The 19,350-nt window shown below is 39.0% G+C and overlaps 1 long non-coding RNA gene across 3 annotated transcripts in view; it reads left to right on the forward strand.

Moving 5' to 3' along the window:
• LOC114230252 (uncharacterized) overlaps window positions 1–19,350 on the forward strand; it is a 275,275-nt gene that overhangs the window by 215,679 nt on the left and 40,246 nt on the right. The window contains exon 5 of one of the 3 annotated variants that reach the window (XR_008558548.1): window positions 16,120–16,231. The exons of the other annotated variants lie outside the window; for them this stretch is intronic. This is a non-coding gene — a long non-coding RNA (uncharacterized LOC114230252). The remainder of the gene's footprint in view (window positions 1–16,119; window positions 16,232–19,350) is intronic. 3 annotated transcript variants of the gene reach the window in all.

Consider the following 19,350-nt stretch of genomic DNA (forward strand, 5'->3'; position numbering starts at 1 on the left):
ATTGACCTCCCCCCACCTAGCCACTCCCACCCCCTAGGACAAGCTCCCACCTCCCCAGTGTCTGTGTCCATTGGTTATGCTAATATCCATGCATACAAGTGCTTTGGTTGATTTCCAGCCCCTACTCCCCTCCCCCCCCCTTCTCTCTGAGGTTGGACAGTCTGTTCAGTGTTACCTTGTCTCTGGATCTATTTTTGTCCATCAGTTTATGTTGTTCATTATATTCCATAAATGAGTAAGATCATGTGATATTTATCTCTCTCTGACTGACTTATTTCACTTAGCATAATGCTCTCCAGGTCCATCCACGCTGTTGCAAATGGTACAAGTTCCTTCTTTTTTATAGCAGCGTAGTATTGCATTGTGTAGATGTACCACTGTTTTTGAATCCACTCATCTGTTGATAGGCACTTAGGGTGTTTCCAAATCTTAGCTATTGTAAATTGTGCTGCTATGAACATAGGGGTGCATGTATCCTTCCTGACTGGTGTTTCTGGTTTCTTGGGATATAGTCCTGGAAGTGGGATTACTGGGTCAAATGGGAGTTCCATTTTTAACTTTTTGAGGAAACTCCATACTGTTTTCCACAGTGGCTGCACCAGTCTGCATTCCCACCAGCAGTGCAAGAGGGTTCCTTTTTCTCTGCATCCTCTCCAGCACTTGTCGTTTGTTGATTTGTTGATGATAGCCATTCTGACAGGTGTGAGATGGTACCTCTCATGGTTGTTTTGATTTGCATCTCTTGGATGATTAGTGACTTTGAGCATGTTTTCATATGTCTCTCAGCCTTCTGTATGTCCTCTTTCGAAAAGTGTCTATTTAGGTCCTTGGCCCATTTTTGATTGGATTATTTATCGTCCTTTTGTTAAATTCTATGAGTTCCCTGTAAATTTTGGAGATTAAACCCTTATCTGAGATAACATTGGCAAATATGTTCTCCCATGCAGTGGGCTTTCTTGTTGTTTTGTTGATAGTTTCTTTTGCTGTGCAGAAGCTTTTTATTTTGATATAGTCCCATTTGTTTATTTTCTCCTTAGTTTCCATTGCCCTAGGAGCTGCATCAGTAAAGATATTGCTACAACATATGTCTGATATTTTGCTGCCTATGGAGTCTTCTAAGATTTTTATGATTTTCCTGTCTTATATTTGAGTCCTTTAACCATTTTGAGTTTATTTTTGTGTACTAGTATGGTGTAAATTGGTTATCTAGTTTCATTTTTTTTTGCATGTATCTGACCAATTTTCCCAGCACCATTTATTGAAAAGACTGTCTTGACTCCATTGTATGCTCTTGCCTCCTTTGTCAAATATTAATTGAGTATAGTGGCTTGGGTTTATTTCTGGGTTCTCTGTTCTGTTCCATTGGTCTATGTGCCTGTTCTTGTGCCAGTACCAGGCAGTTTTGAGGACCGTGGCTTTGTAATATAGTTTGATATCTAGTATTGCGATCCCTCCAATTTTATTCTTCTTTCTCAGGATTGCTGTGGCTATTTGGGGTCTTTTTTTATTCCAGATGAATTTTTGGAGAGTTTGTTCTAGGCCTGTGAAATATGCTGTTGGTATTTTAATGAGGATTGCATTGAATCTATAAATTGCTTTGGGTAGTATGGACATTTTAATGATGTTGATTCTACCAGTCCATGAACATAGTATGTTCTTCCATTTGTTTATGTCTTCCTCTATCACTCTATCTCTGTAGTTTTCCGAGTATAGGTCTTTTACCTCCTTATTTAAGTTTATTCCTTGGTATCTTAATTTTTTTGGTGCAATGGTGGGATTTTTTTTTATAGTTTATTTTTCTGTGAGTTCATTATTAGTGTATAAAAAAGCCATACATTTCTGGGTTTTAATCTTGTATCCTGCTACATTGCCGAATTCATTTATTAAGTCTAATAGTTTTTTGATGGAGTCTTCGGGGTTTTCCATGTATAATATCATGTCATCTGCAAATAATGACTCTTTTATTTCTGTTGAATTATTTCTACCTATCCTAAACCCTTTCTACAGAAATAGTGGATTAAAATTCCCAAATTTCTATCTCTAGCCAGCAACTCTTCCCACATACCCAACTGCTGACTTGTTATCTTCATCTGTACACCTACTGGACATTTCAAATTGTACAGGTCTGCTGATTCTCACCCTCTTTCCCAGCTTACTCTTCCCAGCTGCTTCACCACCTCAATTAAAAGCAATTACATCTTTCCATTTGCTCAGGTCCAATATCATAGAGTCATCCCTTGATTTCTTTTTATCACACACCCTGCATTCAATTCTTCAGAAAACTCCATTGGCTTCATCTTCAAAATATATCCAGAATTGGACCTCTTCTTATCAATTCTTTTTTAAAAAATTGCTGCGATCTGCACGACTAGGGTTGAAGATCTGAAGGAGGGGCCAATGCACAATTGAAAATGCTATACAAGAAATATGAATTTAGAAGGCATGGGGGCCAGGTGGAGACCTCTCTCTTGGAGAGGCACACCGAAATGTGGCCTTATTCGCTTTTTATTCAGTTTTAGCTACACATCTTGCCCTCAGTAAAGCATGGCAAACAGGTAGCAGACAGACCATCTCTAAGGTCAATAAAGATCAGGAAAAATCAGTAAGGTCCAGTAAACATTTACTTTGAGGCTATTAGGTCAGGAAATTGCTTCGAGCCACCACTATCTCAACAGAACAATAGTGCTTGGCGTTAGTCCTGCTAACGCCCAAAGTCCATCAGCCTTCTGTGTTCCTTGGTGCACTCTTATGACAGTATTGGGAAAACAGTGGCTTCTCTCAAAAAAATATCTTTATTGCTTTCAGAGAGGAAAGGGGAGGGAGAGAGAGATAGAAACATCAATGATGAGAGAGAATCATTGATCAGCTGCCTCCTGCATGCCCCACACTGGGGATTGAGCCCACAACCCAGGCATATACCCTGACCAGGAATCAAACCATGACCTCTTGGTTCATAGATTGACGCTCAACCACTGAGCCACGCCGGTTGGGCTTATCAGTTCTTTAGTGAGCACCATGGTCTAAGCCACCACCATCTTCCACTTGGATTATTACAATGGCCTCCTAATAGGCCTCCTTGCTTGCTCCCTGCTCCTCTGCAATCTTTTCTCAGTGTAAGTTATTTAAATGGAATACTAGAGTGTGTACTCTTCTGTGTTGGCTTCCTTCACTTAGCATGTTTTGAATTGCATCCTTGCTGTTAGGTGTATCAGAAGCTCATTTTTGTTGTTGTTGTTGTTGCCGAGTAGTTTTCCATTCTGTGGACATACTAGAACACTGATTTGTTTATTTGTTCACCAGTTGATGGATATTTGGATTGTTTATAAATAAAGCTGTCATGGATATTCACATAGAAATCTTTGTGTGGACATGTTTTCCATTTTTTTAGGTAAATACTTAGAAGTAGTACTGGTGTGTCATATGGTAGGGGTTATGTTTAACCTTATAAGGAAGTATCAAAATGTTTCCCAAAGAGATTACTATTTTATTTTCCTGTCAGCAATGTATGAGATTCCATTTGCTTTACATTCTTGCCAACACCTAGTATTGTCAGTCATTTATAATGTTAGCTATTATTAGGGGTGTGTAAGTGGCATCTAATTGTGATTTTATTTTATACTAGAGGCCCGGTGCATGAATCCATGCACCAGTGGGGTTCCTCAGCCTGGTCTGCACCCTCTCACAATCTAGGACCCCTCGGGGAATGCAGACTGCTGGGGAGGAGCCTGAGCCCAGGCCGGGCACCACTCTGGCTCATCTCAGCCCTGCTGCACCTGCCATTGCTACTGCTTGGTAGTGCTGCCACGGAGGCGGGAGACGTTCATGCCACTGCAGCTGCACTCGCCAGCCGTGAGCCTGGAGTCTGGCCCCCGTTGGTCAGCTGAGCAGAGCTCCCACTGTGGGAGCACCCTGACCAATAGGGGGCAGCTCCTGCATTGAGCATCTTCCCCCTGGTGGTCAGTGCATGTCATAGCGACCGGTCAACCAGTCATTACGTCATTCGGTCGCTTAGGCTTTTATATATATAGATTTCTCTCAGGGGTAGTGATGTTGAGCATTTTTAATATGCTTATTGACTATCAATATATCCTCTTTTGTGAAGAGCCCATTCAAATCTTTAAATCAATTCTTTATTTTTTTGGTCTTATTATTAGTTGTAATGTTTTTTTAAAAATATAGTCTTCCTGCAAGACCTTTGTCAGATATATATTTTTTGAATATTTTCTCTCAGGCTTTATCTTGTCTTTTTCTTTTCTTAATGTTGTCTTTTAGAGCAAGCATTTTTAATTTTATTAATTTTTTTATGTTTTGTCCTTTTTATGTACCGTGTTTTTTTTAAAAAAAATCTTACCTTGGGCAAATCTTTTATGCTTCCTAAACTTCAGTTCCTGTTTCTGTAAATGGGGAGGATAACACTCTGTTTTTAAAAAGTTGTGAGGACTGAGTGAGAAATTCATGGCAAATATTCAATACATGTGAATGATTGTTCTTAGATATTAGAATGCATGGTATGAAGGCCTATAGTAGACCACTCCTCCATCGTAACATACCCAGTATTATTTAGGTATCATTCCTATTCCTAACAATAAGGTATCTCCTGATTAGTCTAAAGGTAATAAAATCAATAATGCATTTTCCAGCGATTGTTTTGGGATAAGCCATTGTCCCACTTCATACCGATCAGAACTGAGTGGAAGATTTCTTTTCCATAGTTAGGGAAAGGCTTTCGAAGCTCACGGTGGAGGGGAACAATGGAGCCCTTTGCTTCAGTTGCTACCTGCAGTCATGTTAAAACCCAGAGGTAAGCCAGCCTGAGCAGGAAAGGGATAAATGCTGTCCTTGGCCAGCACATGGAGAGAACGTGGATCCATGATGGATTGTTCCCGGGCCCGACTAACCTAGGACCCATGATACTTTTAGAACTTCTCCACAATGTTTCAATTTCTTTTAAAGTCAGGAGGAAAAAGTAGGTATCATTCAGCTTGAATTATATTTGTCTTCATACCATTGTAGTTGGAAAATGTATTTATTTATTTGTTTGTTTGTTTGTTTGTTTGTTTTATGGAGGAAGGGGACCATGAAGGCAAAAGTGATTAAGGACTGTGAATGTCATAATGTGGCCCTGATTTTTGAGGACGTTTCCAGTTTTTCAATGAAAGTTCTGTGTCCTGGGAAACCTTTCAGTCCTAGGCGAACTTAAAGGAAAGTAATTTAGAAAGAAAATAGGACAGGTAGCCAGGAGTTCTTACCTGGACTTTGCTGTGCTCTAGCTAGGTAACCAGAGCAGTCACTAAACTTCTTTCAGTTCTTCATAAACGTTGACTAGGATAACAACATTTACCTGTAGTTATTATATTGTACTTATCTGTTGTTATCACATTGTAACTTACCCTTAGCTTATCACATCATCTTTGCCTGTTCCTCATTTATTCTCTCTTCTACTAATAAGTATCCTGGTTTTCCTTTGGAAACCAACCCTTATAGTGGTAGGCCATGACCAGGTTTGCCTACAGAATGCCCCTACGTTTCCCAACTCCTAGGTCTTACAAATAAGGAAATTTGTAGGAAAGTTGTAAAAAATGACCCAGTGCCTATACAACTAGACTGTCAAGGCCCAGAAATTGGCAATTAGGCCTGGTAATGTGGCAGAATTATTGTCTTCTATAGTGGTTTAAGTGGTTTCTGTGTGCTGATGAGACTGGGCATCTAAAGAGTACTGGGTCTACAATTCCAGGCCCCTCTGACTGGAAGACAGCCTATTCTATACACGCTGTCAAGTCTTCCAGGACTTAGGCCTGCCTCTGTGAACTACAAGGTTGGCCAGGAGCTGGGCTTTCACCCTGAGCCCTTATTTCATGTATATCCTTTGCTCCCTGGTTCTTACTTTCCTTGAATTCAGACACTGCAGGCGTCCTCAAACTACGGCCCGCGGGCCACATTGGGCCCGCCGAGGACATTTATCCGGCCCGCAGGGTGTTTTTGCCGTTTTGTTTTTTTACTTCAAAATAAGATATGTGCAGTGTGTATAGGAATTTGTTCATAGTTTATTTTTTTAAACTATAGTCCGTCCCTCCAGCGGTCTGAGGGACGGTGAACTGGCCCCCTGTTTAAAAGGTTTGAGGACCCCTGATTTAGAGCATATCAGTCCATATGATTTGTATGGAGCTTAGTTTTCCTCTGACACTTTTTAGGTGAGTATGTGGCCCTGCCAATAATATCAAATCTCCAATAGCCACAGTGTTTAGTTCAGAAATAATAGCTACATCCCAAGATAACCCCCAGTGAGGGGGCAATGTGGTATAGGGCCAGCATCCAGAGAGCCTAGGTTCAGGTCTTGACTGTGCCACTCACTGGCTTTGTGAACTTGGGAAAGTTACTTAACCTCTTTGGGCCTCAGTTTCCCTCAGGCACAAAATTGAGATAATAATAATAATTCCTGTCTTGTAGAGGTTTTCAATATGAGAATGCTCATAAAGCTCTTAATACATTACAGTTCCTTGCATGTAGCTATTGCCACTTGTTGTTATTATTAATCACAGTGACCTATTACTCAGTTTATACTGTGAGCTTAGTAAATCATATTCATTGTACAATAGAAAAGAAGAAGTTATTAAGGTTGAAATTTTTCTTCATATTTTGTTTGTAACTATCTTTAGTTCATGGAATATTTAGAAGAAGCAGAGTTTGGATATTCAATTTGCTGCAGTTTGATGACTTGGGTCATAGAAATGTGTGGCACCATACTGACCAGCATCCCGAGATGATGGTATTTTTGGAATAAACGGCTCTGAGATACTAAGTTTTTGAATTTCAAGTGACTTATAAAAATTATACTTCCTTACTGATAATAAGTAGTACTAACTAACACTTAGGTAGTACTTACACCATGTCAGGAACTAAGTACTTCACATGGGACAACTCATCACTACTATTGTTCATGCCTATTTTACTAAAAAAGAAATTGAGGCACAGAGGAGTTTCGTAACTTGTCCTGGTCACATAGCTGGTGAGCAGCAACGTGTGGTTCAATTGCAGGCTGTCTGATGCTCTAAATGTTACTCTCTCTCCACTACCAACTGAATTTATGACATCAGGGACAGAAAAGAGGCATGGATGATTTCTTCAGTGTAGTACAACTCTAGAGATTCAAACTGGATGCATAGATCGAGCAGATTGCAATGAAAGATTGTAATAAATTCACCTTGCTGAATAGTTGTAAGTTCAGGGGAACCTTAGATTGTAAAGATTTGAAGTTCTGTTTGGTAAGGGGGGGAAATCACAATTTCAGAAGAGATTCAGAGATGTTGATGACCAGAGTGGCTGATTCAGTTGCAGGCTAACTGAGCCCAGTGGGTATCCCTGGCATTCTAGAGACCAAGACACGAATCTCAGAATTAGCCTACAATTTCTGGCCACATAACCAAACCAGGCAATATTTGGGCCTAGTTGGTTTGTAAAAGTATATTCCCTCATGAAGCTGTTGGAGGAGAAGCCAGTGCTGGAGCCAGAATTGGCTGTGTAAGCCTTTGCTTTTCATAGAAAGAGTTCATTTGTTAAATAGTAGCATTCTTAGTAACATGATGAAAATGACCACTGACTATTGTAGCTCTGTAACATACTCTTGTAAGAAAGATGTTGATTAAATTATTTTACTGGGCTGTTTTCCTGTTGATGCTTAAAAATTCAATACTTTAAAAAAGCTAAGTTTACCATTTTTATCCATGAAAATACTCTTCTGGTGACTCGACATGGATTTCTGTTTTACTTGTCATTATTGAAACAAGTCCTTGGAAGAAATAGCTTCTAGTATTCTTTTTAGTGCTAAAATTTTGATTCTATCTTGTCTTTGTCACTAAATCGGAGTCAGCATAAGGTTAAGAGATACGATGAATTTAAGTGGGTTTTTAGCAGATGCTAAGTCTTTTTTTTTTAAATATATTTTATTGATTTTTCACAGAGAGGAAGAAAGAGGGATAGAGAGTTAGAAACATCGATGAGAGAGAGACATCGATCAGCTGCCTCCTGCACAACCCCCACTGGGGATGTGCCCGCAACCAAGGTACATGCCCTTGACCGGAATCGAACCTGGGACCTTTCAGGCCGCAGGCCGACGCTCTATCCACTGAGCCAAACCGGTTTTGGCAAGATGCTAAGTCTTTTCTAATGCACACATACATCATTACAAACCTGTACACAGAAGATAATACGTATTTTTAAAATTAATTTCTAAAATACCCCCAAACATTAACCTATGTAATTGGTGGCCTGTGCCTTACAAGCAGGCTCATGGAGGTTGGATTGCAGCTTTGGCCTCAAAGAATATTGGCAAATTTGCATTTATGTGACATTCATTTGCCTCAAGTATGTCATTGGTGAGTTCTTTGTTTTAGTGAGTGCCAGATGTATTCTTCTTCTGAATATATTTGGTGAAACTCTATTCCTGAATGCCAAATGGACATGAGAAAACTTTCAGTCATCTGGAGCTTGTAAATTGTTCTGAAATTTTTGGAATTTTATTGAAGGCTTGATTTCATCATAGAGCAGAGAATACCTTGGATGAATAAAAAGCAAATCAATCAAAAATGTTTGGAACAGTAATTAGAATTTCCTTGGAGAGATAAAATGTATGATGTAAATCCACTGCCTTGCAAAAAAGATTGCTTTCTAATAAGTTATCAGATCTTACAGGGCAGCTTCAGATGCAGACACAGATGTGAAGCTTTATTTTGTTTTTGGTTACAAATTTTTCCCTCTCGCCTTTCAAACTTAGCTTTCCGGAAACTTTATTTGGCTAATCAAGGCTGATGGGGTTTCAAGATGATTGTTATATAAAGCATAAAATTAGAAATAATACCCTCTGAAATTTGTTAATTTTATTTCAACGTGTAATTTAAAGAACCGGATTATCACTCTCCTACTTTTGCCATTTTGGAATCTTTTCATGTTTTGCTGACTTTTAGAATTTTTGATGTTCTACTCTCCAACTTTATTTTACCATACTTGAGTTATTTTTTCCTTCACTTTGTGGATTACTATTAGAATAGAAAGTTATCCTAATCTGTCTTTTTGTGAATACTTAATCTTGTACCTTGAAACTGATTACAGATACTCCAATTGGTTTTTAAATGTCTTAAAAGATTAATTTTGTAGGGAACAGGGATTCAAACAAAATCAAAGATATTGTGTATGTTGAAATTTAGAATTTAAAAAAGTGTGTAATAGCATTAGGAATACTGATTTATAATTTTTTTCTTAGTATGTCATATCCTATAGCAATGGAACTGCTTAGACCAAAGCCTAAAATGGAATGGAAGCTATTTTCTCTCTGCTCTTAGAGGAATTTTAAGGCATAAATTATTTTGATAAACTAGCATTAACTTCTTTCTCACTGTAGAATGTAAAAAGGCAAAAAAGAAAAAACCCACACCCCAAACCCTTTCTACTTGGAATTACAGCCTGCTGCTAACGGAAAAATATAAGAAATGACATATCTGACTTTTATTGTTGATTGAATAGGGCAAATGTGGAAACTCTATTCAAGGTAAGAGGTTAAAAGTTTACATATCCACAAGGGAGATATTGCAAGGATATTGCTTAGATTTAAGTGTTTTGTTTTTTTAAAATAACTGTGTTCAAGCAGATGCTTCAATTGTAATTAATGTTTAAAAGGGCCAAGAGTTATAAAACATTTGAATTTGTTCAATTTAGTTGGAAGAATGGCAGGATCAGAAAGGACTTTCCAATCTGATTTAATATAAATGAATTCATTCTATGGTGAAAAGGAAAAATAAGAAAAAGGGAATATTAGCAATCATCTACTCCAACTCCATCATGGATCTTGGAGCTCAGACAACTTGTCCAAGTTAACTCTAGTTAGCGGCAGAGCCAAGGACGAGAACCATGTGTCTGACTTCTCATCTTTGGGGCATTCCACTTCCCTGCCCTATCTCTTTATCTACAACCTCCTTTGTGTATTTGACATCATCTTCATTATCTTCATCCAACCATATAACACGAATTTGGCTGAGGCATTTTTCCAGGCTTAGGGAGCTATTGGGTGGAGCTGACATGTACTTGTGCAGACTTAAATGGGTGTTACCTGGTATCTTCTGCTAAGCTGTGATCTTCCTGAAGGCAGGGACTGTGTTTGTCCACCTCCCTTCCAGCCCACATTGCAGAACATGCTCTATGAAGCTTTATGCAGAATCCAATCTGCCTCAGGAATTTTTGCACCTGCCCTTTTTTAACTTCTATCCCGTTGCCTCCTCCTAGGAGTCCTCCTCTGAGCCTATACCTCCTTTGGACTAACAATTCACCTGGTTAGCCTGATTTTTTTTTTTTTTTTTGTATCTTTCCTAGAAATTACCTTTTATATTATTGCTACTAACCTCTATTCTCTGCAGACCTTGGGCATGTGACCCCCATATCTGCCTATGTTTTAAGCTTCCAGATCACTGCCCAGACTATACTAATGCCCAGGTCCCACCTGTCTGGGAGCTGTAATTGATATGTTTATATATGTATTGCTGAAAAAAATGAGGATAACCTGGCACTTGTTAGATACTCAATATATGTTTGTGGAACGAACATCAAAAACACTTCATAGTGTCTGCTTTGTCCTTATCCTTTTCATCTTTTCGTTGACTAATTAGCTTGGAGAAATGATGTTAAGCACCATGTGTGATGTAAAGTGACTCATGATTCAATTGATCATACTTAGATTCATAAATAAAACTTACTCATCACATAGCTGCTTTAAATACCTGGAAAATTCTATGAATAACATTATTTTTATCCTTCTCTGTGTATTGTGAAGACTTAGTTTGGATATGTTTTTGCTCTATTAATGGGTAATTTTCTCTCCTAACTATCTAGTCAGTGAAGTAAACAGAGTTGTACTATATACACATGCTGAATTTCTATCACGTAGTCTCCTTTCAAACACTCAGAAATTTTGGGCTGAAGCTAACTAATAAATAGCAATTAAAAGATAATGTGTGAGTCAGCTATATTTTAGACAAATTGGTACTTAGTTTTCTTCTGTAGAAGTATATAAAAGAAGTATAACAATAGGTTTAAAAGTAATTGTCTTGATTAGCAGCTTTTTTCCCCAGTGATTTACTAACATTTACAAATGAATTTACTATTTTTCTAAACATTCTGTAGTTTCCTTCTTCCTAATGACTTTTTTACAAAATAGTATTTGTTTTATTCTGATGAAAAATAATATATGCTCAACGTAGACATTTAATAAAATATAGGGGAAATAAAGATGTAAATTAAAATAATCCATAATGAAAATGACTTCAGTATTATCACCCCAAGAGACAACCACTGTTAACATTTGGTTGTATTTCTTTCTATATTTGTCTATATGTTCATTCACTCTCTCTCCCCATACTTATTCTCAGTGCACATGCAAATATCAATAATGTTATTTTGGAGCATATACATTATATATAAGATTTTATATATTGTTTTTTGTTTCTCAACATTGTATTTTAAACATTTCCTCATATCATGTAGTGTTTTGTAAAACTTATCTTTGATTTTCTTTACTCATAATCTTTAGTCCTAGGTTCTGGTCATTACTGAATTGGATGGACAACCATTATTTCTTGGATAATAATCACACGCCACTTTAGTTGGTTGAAAATCCAGCTTTAAGAGGAAAATTATTGCTTCCATTTTATGATACTTATAGATTGGATTAAATACTTGTCTACACTATAACAGCACCACATGTATTTCTGTTTTCATGACATTGGCCTACCATCTATGATTCTCACGTGTATGTGTATCTGTATGTCTGTCTCCCCTTTAGGACCAAAAGCTCCTTAAGGGGCCAGGTCATATTAATCTTGATATGCTCAGCTCTCAGCTGAGTGGCTCTAGTTTATGCTTCATATGTGTTTATTAAAGAAAAATGGAGAAATGGAGCCCCAGGGACATTAAGTTGTCCCAGAGTATAGGATTTGTCTAGACTTCTTTGCTGGAGGGCAGGGCTGGTCTGTTTCTTTGTTACTGAAGTTACTCCAGGCCACAGCATGCCTACATTGATAATAATAATCTGTTTTTTGGTCTTTGTGTCTGTTTTTTACTGAAGGACCTCCAGTCCCAAATTTTCTCCTTCTGGGCAGGACAGCCTGGGGTAGGGTGTTGGGGTGTAACATGGGCTTATGAATGCATCCTTCTCACTTCTGCTGACAGCTGAGAGCTGCTGAACCTGCAAAATGGCATAATTCTCTTGGGGATGAAGTCTGAGGTATTCCATTGGGCACTGCAGCTCCCACAGTTGGCCTAGAGTCCTTGGGGTTCCAAAATGAGCTGTTTTCTGGAGCCTTTAATGCTCTGAAACTGCCCTGGACCAATGCAAAAGTGAGGGAAATGTCTCTTGCTCCCTCTTGAACTACATTTTGCCACATGGGCACCAAAGTGGCATTGCATTGGGCATCAACACTTACACATTCAATAGCAGAAATAGTTTCTCTCATCAGTGCCTTTCCTTAGGAATCAATGTCTGAGGCTTTAGCAAAGGGGACAAATCTGAGTCATCATGCTAGCTTAGGACATACTGCTACCCTCCTTTCTTCCTTTCCAAATACTGTGTCTTTGTTATTGAATCAAGCATGGATTCTCCCTAGGAGCCTTCTCAGTTTCCCAATGCGAATCACCTTCCACCAGGCCCACCCTCCCTGTTCACCAAACTCAATGTCTGAATTTCAATGGAAAAAATGACATATGTATCTCTAAGTCAAATTGTACATTAGTTGCCTAGCTGGTATGGCTCAGTGGTTGAGCATTGATCTATGAACCAGGAGGTCACGGTTTAATTCCCGGACAGGGCACATGCCCAGGTTGTAGGCTGGATCCCCAGTGTGCACGTGCAGGTGACAGCTAATTAATGATTCTCATATTTATGTTTCTATCTCTCTCTCCCTCTCCCTTCCTCTCTGAAATCAATAAAAATATATTAAAAAATTTTTATGTTAGTCTGCAAGGATGATCTGCTGGTTAGACATGAAGCTAGAAAAGATTTTGAACTTCCACCACAGAGTCAAGAATTTTTTAAAAATTGCTATTCTTAATACATGCTGGTTCTTATTGGTATGTCTAATCACGATCACTTTTCTTCTCTTCTGCACAGTATCTACTGTTTGTCTTTTCTCCTTACCATCTTTTAGGTCCTCATTTATTTTTTTTCTAGCTGCTAAGGAAAGCCAGACGTCTTAAACTCACATCACTGCCGAAGCCGGTTTGGCTCAGTGGATAGAGCGTCAGCCTGCGGACTGAAGGGTCCCGGGTTCGATTCCGGTCAAGGGCATGTACCTTGGTTGCGGGCACATCCCCAGTCGGGGGTGTACAGGAGGCAGCTGATCGATGTTTCTCTCTCATCGATGTTTCTGGCTCTCTCTCTCCCTTCCTCTCTGTAGAAACTCAATAAAATATATATATATATAAACCCACATCACTGCATTTACATGGGATAGGTAAAAACAGGGTCATAAAAAATAAGGGTACTCTTGTCCCTTTCATTCTTACCATTTTTCTATAAGATCCTTAAACTGGAGTAGAACAAGTTAGGAATTAGTTTAAATGGAATGAAATATTTAGGAGTCACATAAAAGGAACTGGATTACTATCTTCTATCTTTTAGCCTGATGATCATTTTCAGACCCATCTTATTCCTAGAGGCCTGGTGCACGAATTCATGCATGGGTGGGTCCCTCGACCTGGATGGTGATTGGGGCAGTGTCACCCAGTCCCAACTGGGGGAGGGTGCATCTAGGGGGAGGGACAAGCTGGCCACCAGAGGTTAGCTGGCCACCGGAGGTTGGCTGGCCACTGGAGGTTGCCTGTGGGAGTGCACTGACCACCAGGGGGCAGCCCTGCATTGAGCGTCTGCCCCCTGGTGATCAGTGCACAGCATAGCAACCAGTTGTTCGGTCATTCGGTCGTTCAGTCAATTGGTCGTAACGGTCGCTTAGGCTTTTATAAATATAAATTCTCATATTTATCAAAGGTCCTGCACATTAAACAGGCCCTAAATCTTTAATTCTTTGACTTTCTCTGCTATTCATGTTCTTCTTATGATTACACTTCAGAGCTGGAGGTGTGACCCATTCCTTTATTATATAAATGAAGAAAATTACTTGAAAACAGACACATACACAAACATACACTTAATACCAGAGCTCAGTCTGGAATCCTGTTTTCTTGATAACATACTAGCTTCCAATATTTGGAAATAACATTTATATGAGGAAGCTCTTAGTCATGTATTTGAAACTGATTTATAGAGTGTTCCTAAATTATAAAGTCACTATAAAGCCAGTGACTGTATGCTTTCAAGTAGCCTGCTAAGTCAGTAAATTCTATAGAAAATAAACCTAATAGCCAAACCATTATGGATAGTAATGTAGACTAAATTATTGGTTTTATTGCCATACAGATATACAAGTATTTAATTTGGTGATTCATTTTAATTAAGTGATTATGTGCTGATTAACTGGTAATGCATTTTATTTGAAATTATTAAATGCATTTTGTTGCTGTAATTGAACTTTATAAATAGGAAGTAAAATTTATCCAAATGTCTATGTAAAATCATCTGGTTGGTTTGTGTATATAGATGTGTGTTATTTATTTATCTTTTAAAATAGTTTGTTTTTAAAATTTTTATTGGTCTCTCAGACTTTCTACAAATATTTGTAGAACACATGCTATGTATTAAGCATTGAGTTTACTACCATTGTTCTGAAGGATATTATAGTCCAGTGGGTTGTCAAACCGTAAGCAGGAAATTATAATGCCATGGGATGGAGCAGCACAGAAAGCGTATGGAAGAGGCAATTAACCCCACCTTGAGAAGTCAAGGAAGGCTTGCTTCCTGGAAGGAATGAAATCTAAGACAATTCTTAGAGTCAAGTTAGCTAGGGAAAGAGAGGAATTGGCCTTTCATAAAAGGCTCAGGGAGCTTCCAGTGGAACTGTAAGCAGTTCAGTATGAATGGAATAGAGAGAGCCAGGATGGTGGAACAAAGAGAGTTGAGACTGGAGAAATAAGCTGGCATTGGGTCATGAGGCTATTGTTTGCCATAGTAGGCAATCTGGGCTGCATGGTGCTATATAGGTGAGTTTCAAGTATATGTGTCTCAAATTGAAACATGTTGACTGAATTTAGAAACAGAAGTCCTATTTGATCTTGAAGAGAGCAGTTTAATGGGAGGAGTGGGAGTTTCTAACAGACCACAGCAGGTTGAAGAGTGAATGAAAAATGATGGAGTAGAGACAGTGGTTACTGTCAAGTCAATAAGTTGATTCAATTTATGAAACATTTAAAGTTTGTATGTCATTAAACATATAGATTTAGAATTTTAGGTTGGCTACAATAACATGATAGGTTTGCCATCATATACCTCTCTTGATGTAGGCTTATTTTATTTTCCAAGAGTACTATGAAGAAAATAATGTTAGGTGATAAAAATGTTTCCTCCAAACAGAAGTGTCTTTTTATGATCAAGGCTAACTTACGAATTATGGTGTATCTGAGTTAGATCTGATAAGTTCCTACAAAGTTCTGTCTCATAGTTAATAATTGAGAGAAGTTAAAAGTAGTTATAGTTACTGCAATAAAGAAAGCAGGTTGCAAGAATCTAACTTTTGAAAATAGATTATTCATTTTTATACACGAATTCATGACATTATAAAAGACATTGGCTGCAGGAGTTCTTTGACTCTTTTATACATGTGAAATTATTTGATTTAACAAAAATTCTGCTTTCATAATATTATGCAAACAGCCCACCTATACTGTAAGTACATGTTGCCTACCTTTCAGCACAAATTAGTTTTTTCCCCCCATCTATAAGCATTAAAAATGAAAGTAATACATGATGCTTCTGATGCTAAAATTGCTATCAGGGGTGGACTTTCCATGCATTTAATGAAACCTCAGAGACCTCTAACTTGCACAACATTCTACTTAATTTTGTATTTCTAAGGCCTGTACCTAATTTTGTATTCATAGTTTCATATTCTTTTTCTTAAAGAGGCCCCTCAAATTATGTAAGTTTCAAACCAACAAAAATCTGGGTCTGCCCTGATTTCTCTGTAATAGATAATCCTTGGATAAAGAATTTCATGGTAAGGATTTGAAGCTTCTACCTGGAACTTTATCAAGAAAATTGGAGAGCTAAACTACTGGAGGGAGAAGCACATCCACCTAAATTGTAAGCAGGCGATAATGAGTAGAGAATATTCTTAAAAACCAAAAAATTCTTACATGTAAATAATTTTATTTTTTCTGTGTATGGCTTTGTGATCTAGTAAGAGGCCACAGTTTTTGAGGTTTACTGTGAACTACACTTAAATTAATCTTCACAACAATGCCATGAGATATTACTGTCTGCTTTGTACACATAAGGAAGCTGAGGTCTTGAATGCTGAGTCTAATCTGGGGCTGCCTGTTAAGGATGAGTTTAACTTTGCCCTGTATTGCTCCAATAGTCACTACACACTGTTCATTTGGTCAGGTTTGATACCTGAACAAAATGGACTCTTCATAGAGAAATATATCTAAAGGCAAATGCCCTTGGTCATAAGGGAACTATTAAGGACTAGTGCACATCCAGGACCCCACAAGAAAAGGGACCCCAAGCACTCCTAGGATAAGTCTGTCTGTGGCATCATTAGCACATATATGAATGATGGCTTATTATTTTGGCATATTTTAGATAGCTGTCTAGCTGAAGCATTTTATTGATTTTCTACCTTAGGAGAGCATTAAATCACTAAAAAGTCCACTCGTCTAACATTTAAAGAGCTATCAGGAAATTGACTTTATAAGAAAAGAGGGGTAAAGCTATATATAGTCATCTGACAAAATAAAACAAAAGGTATGGGATTAAATTAACTGTGGCCATTGGGGGGAAACATTCAATAAAAACATTTAATAAAAATTCTCCTTGAAAAATAAATTCTAGAGAGAAACCAAGATGGTGGCATAAGGTAAACACCTAACTGTTGCCTACCACAACAATTTTGAAACTACAACTGGAAAACAGAGCGCACACCATCCAGAACCACCGGAAAGCTGGCAGAGTGGAAAACCTACAACTAGAGAAAAAAAGAGAGGGGGACGCTGAGCCTCAGGAGCTGTGGAGGTGCGGAGATCCGTGAGCGCGGAAAGGGCGGGCGGCTGAATATACGGCAGACTTGCTCGCAGCGCGCTGAGAGGGAGGGCAGCAGACGCTGTGTGGCTAGCTTTCTCGTTTGGGAGAAAAACAAAACCTCCCGACTGCACTGAAATCCAGCTGCGGTCGGGGAGAAACTGGTCTGTTTGGCAGCGGACGAGGCTCCAAAGCTGCCTTCTCTCAGAGGCACACAGCCATTGATTAGGGCACGGAGAAACCAGCCCTCTTAGGGCGGCGCGGACGGAAACCAAGTTTGTCTGTGCCACCCTGAGACTCCGCCCCATCCAAGCTGAGCACAGAAGCTCTCCCAGTGGAGACACTGCTGATCCTCACAGCCAACTGGCTTGGAGATCAATTCCCGCCAGTGATACCAACAATCCCAACCACTCTGAACTCCAGTTTCTGGGGACACGCGGGGGACCCAGATGCCTACGGGACTCTCGGCCGGTCGGAGAGTGAGAGTGACTTTTCTGTCGGTGTGGATGACACCAGATTTCAACCACTTTCATAAGGGACACATTCAAGAGGCAGACTCAGTGAGCACCAAAGCCCTACTGTGTCTCCAGCACAGCAATTCTTCCGTTATAGACACAGCAGGCCCTCACAACCAATTGGACCAGAGGTAAATTCCTCCCAGTGTACCAATAGCAATCAGGGCTTTTAATTACACCACGACTTTCCACTCAGCCCACAAAGGGGAGTACCAAGAGCGACCACCTAGGGTGATTGGGGAAGCTGAGCTACCGGCCCCTATAGGTCACCGACCACACAAAGCCACTCCATCAACACAGGGAGGCAGCCAAAATGTGGAGACATCGAAGTATGTCACAAGTAGGAGAGATAGATGAAAGCAAACTAATGGATGACACAGTGTTCAGAACCATATTTATAAGGTTACTCAAGAATCTTCTAAAAACCGCTGAGAAACTTGAAGAGACCTTCAAGGACCTTAATGAGAATACCAAAAAAAATGGAAAAGGACCAGTCAGAAATTGCATACACTGTCTGAAATAAAGAATATACAGAGTATATTGACCACCACACCCAAAGAGTCAAACCAAAGATCTGGAATATGAGGAAGAAAAAAACACCCAACCAGAGAGGCAGAAAGAAAGAAGAATCCAAAAGCGTGAGGATAGCATAAGGAGCCTCTGGGATGGCTTTAAGCGTACCAATATCCGAATTTTTGGGGTGCCAGAAGAGAGAGAGAGCAAGATACTGAAAACCTATTTGAAGAAATAATGACAGAAAACTTCCCCCACTTGGTGAAAGAAATAGACTTACAAGTTCAGGAAGCGCACAGAACCCCAAACAAGAGGAATCCAAAGAGGACCACACCAAGACACATCATAATTAAAATGCCAAGGGCAAAAGACAAAGAGAGAATCTTACAAGCAGCAAGAGAAAAACAGTTAGTTACCTACAAGGGAGCACCCATACGACTGTCAGCTGATTTCTCAACAGAAACTATGCAGGCCAGATGGGAATGGCAGGAAATATTCAAAGTGATGAATAGCAAGAACCTACAACCAAGACTACTCTTCCCAGCAAAGTTATCATTCAGAATTGAAGGGCAGATAAAGAGCTTCACAGATAAGAAAAAGCTAAAGGAGTTCATCACCACCAAACCAGTATTATATGAAATGCTGAAAGGTATTCTTTAAAAAGAGGAAAAAGAAGAAAAAGGTAAAGATAAAAATTATGAACAACAAATATCTATCAACAAGTGATTCTAAAAATCAAGTGAATTCATAATCTGAGGAACAGAATAAACTGGTGAACATAATAGAATCAGAGGCATAGAATGGGAGTGGATTGATAATTCTCAGGGGGAAAGGGGTGTCTGTGTGGGGGGTACGGGAAGAGACTGGACAAAAATCATACACCTATGGATAAGGACAGCGGAGGGGAGGGAACCGGGTGATGGGGAGATATGGGGGGGAAAAAGGAGAAACAATTGTAATAATCTGAACAATAAAGATTTATTTAAAAAAAAAACTCTCCTTGAATAGTTTCTTATAGGACCTAGATACCTGTTGTTATACAAACAGGCTAAGATTTATTTTGTCACTAAAATATTGAGTGTGTGTATGTGGCTTGTGGTAAATATAACCAGAGTCTGGAATTGCATCTATTCTAAAGCCATCCATGAGTAG

The sequence above is a fragment of the Eptesicus fuscus genome, chromosome 16 (genome assembly GCF_027574615.1).
Source record: "Eptesicus fuscus isolate TK198812 chromosome 16, DD_ASM_mEF_20220401, whole genome shotgun sequence".
Classification (NCBI taxonomy): domain Eukaryota; kingdom Metazoa; phylum Chordata; class Mammalia; order Chiroptera; family Vespertilionidae; genus Eptesicus; species Eptesicus fuscus.